Below are 2,848 nucleotides of genomic sequence, written 5' to 3'. Positions count from 1 at the left end.
TTTATATGGAGACAGAAAGCTGAAGACCACATTAACTTGGTCAGTCTTGCCCTGCCCATTGTGTACAGGGCTGTACCTCATGTACATATGATTCCACCCAGTCATATTGCAGTCTCCTCAGGTTTGTAGATAGTGGGTAATGCAGTGGTCCCTTAGGTGAAGCAGGGCTGCCTACAGTAACAAAATGAAAGGAAAATAAATTGTAGTTGCTGGAAGAGAACGCGGCCCAAGATGTAAATGAAGAAGGGACTGCTGGGAGGGAATAATAATCCTGACGGTGGACTGCTTAGTCACTGTAATTGTGCAAAAATATTAATCAACTTGTGCATATTAACAGTTATTGCTGAACACTTATGTGTATTTGAGTGTATGCGTGTGTTCATACCTGTATGTATGAGAGGTTGTGCATGAATGTGTGCGCGTGTGTCTGCACAGATTATATCTTTTTCCACTTGTTTAGTGCACTTATATCAGACCTACAGTTCACATGCATCATTTCTGCCGGTTTTTTAAAGAAAGAGCCCAGTCATCCATTCGTATCTTCATACCACTCTTATTCAGCTTACTCTCTTCATTAAAACTGACCATGCACGGCCAAATATTTCACCTATGCTGCTCACCAGCAACCACACCCATCTATTAAACCTCCTTTTCATGTGGAAAATCATTGCTGAGATTCATCCGTCTTATCTGTTATTGACACCAACTACTGCTCTTAACGAACTGCTTGCAAACAAGCTACCCAGAATCCTTTTACCCACCTGGGTCACTGCCTTGGAGAGGACCGAGAAGGATTAGAGAGTTCAGTAACAAATTGCAAGACCGCTGAGAAAGTTTTTTTGAAACCGACATTCTGTGCTCATCTAATATGCCTGAGACATTATTGGTGAAGTGATGCGAGGGCTGTAAAATACACTGTCTAGTGAATCAGCAGGACCAGCTGACACCTAATAACACTCAGCATTTGAAATGTACTTTGTGGTCTCTGATAAAACTTTATCTCAGTCTAATCCTTCTGTCTTATCCGCGGTGCCTGCAGACATGTAGCATGTATGTGTTTTTGTGGGGAGGGGGTGGGTGGGGGCGAGGTAGGGTAGAGATGCGATTTGTGGAGTGAGATCCGAGGCATGAATCGGCTTTGGAGTGAGCTGTTCTGCTTCAGAGTCTGATATGAACTGTGACGTCGAACGCCGATCCTCTGTCGGTGTTTCGCTCTTACTCTGAGGCGAGGAAATGAACAATGTTTGTCACAGTTTAAAGAACGACTTGTAGGTGGAGGGGAGGGAGGTATGAAATGTACTTGGTTTTTTTTGTACCTTGGCTTTAATTTATTAAATATATCTAAGACTGCAACTCTTGACTTTTTATGTGTGTGTGTGTGTGGGAGTATTTTTGTTCTTTTCCTTCAACACTTGCATTAAAATGTCTGCAACCTCCTGCATATATTTTCCAATTTTCAAAACGTTTTACACAACTAAGAAAATGTCTTCAATTGCTTTGTTTTTTATAGCTTGAGAGAGTGAGCCTATTATGCGAATTTACAACTCCATATTTCTGTTTTTGGACTGCACCAGAGCAGCACTGTATTACTCACAGTTCAAAATAGTAGTTATTTACCTTATTCTGCTCCTGGGTGCAAACCCAGTGTATCCTATCCTCTCTCTTTAATGTCACCTTTAGTTAGAGCCAACTCTTTTCTGATTGGCTGTACCTGGTACATCAAGTTTAAACAGCAGTTGGGGGCTATTTCTTTACTCACAACATGAATTGTGTCCCTGAGATGACTATATTACCTGCACCCACAGCAGCTTTTTGCTTACAGGGTTTATTTGCACATATATTTGAATGGTAGCGTCAGAATTTGGCATAAAGAACATGAAAACATGGATCTACCCTGCCTTGTATCAGGCTTGTGATTGTGTTGTAATGATGTGGGCAATACTTTCTTGGCACACTTTGGGCCCCTTAGTACCAAATGAGCATTATTTTAAGGCCACAGCTGACCTGAGTATTGTACCTATCTTCTGATGGCTGCTTCCAGCAGGCTAGTTTGTGGTGTCACAAAATTTAAATGAACATGAGAGTGAGTCCTCTGTACTCAGATGGCCTCCACAGTCACCAGATCTGCAGCAGCTGTGTGATGTTTACTAGCTTACTGTGGACTGAGATCTCTGAGGAACTTTTTCAGCACCTTGTTGAATTTTTGCCACAAAGACCCGAGGCAGGAAAGATGTGCAGGGTGAGTTTATATGAGAAGAAATAAGGAAAACAGTAATTGGCTCCCTTGAGCTGTATACAATTCTTCAGGATCACCGGGACAGGATGTTAGAAATACTAAGATTAATAGTCGAAGTAAACCCCCAAAGTTTTCCAGCATGAAGATCTAAATGACATGCCCCCCCCCCCCCCCCCCCCCGTTCTATTAATTTCAGCTTGTTCTGAATCATTTTAAATAAAAAGATTCTTTTCATGTGTTTTAGAAATTTTAAAAGGAAAAGTACAAAATAATTTACAAGTTGCTTCCCTGTTGGCAGTTTTCACATTAAAAGTTCAAAGCCTCCCAAAATTCACTGACATCGCTGAAACTTCTAGTATGTTTGCTGATAATGATAAACAGACTGCCATCAACAGGATTTACAAAGAGGATTTATATAAAATAAAGAAATAACCTGTTTTGAAAGCATTATCCTCCTTTTGTCCTTTTTGCCCACTTAAAATATCTTTATAGGACTGTTGTGCAATTTCTGGTCCTGTTTGGCCAGAACTCGATTGAAAAAGGCATTTTTAATGGCAATGAGACTTTCACAGAATAAATTAAGGATAAATAGAAATCACTTTGCCAAAACAA

Source organism: Astatotilapia calliptera, chromosome 23 (genome assembly GCF_964374335.1).
Source record: "Astatotilapia calliptera chromosome 23, fAstCal68.1, whole genome shotgun sequence".
NCBI lineage: Eukaryota > Metazoa > Chordata > Actinopteri > Cichliformes > Cichlidae > Astatotilapia > Astatotilapia calliptera.
The sequence above is the reverse complement of the archived record's forward strand: the minus strand, read 5'-3'. Positions refer to the sequence as shown.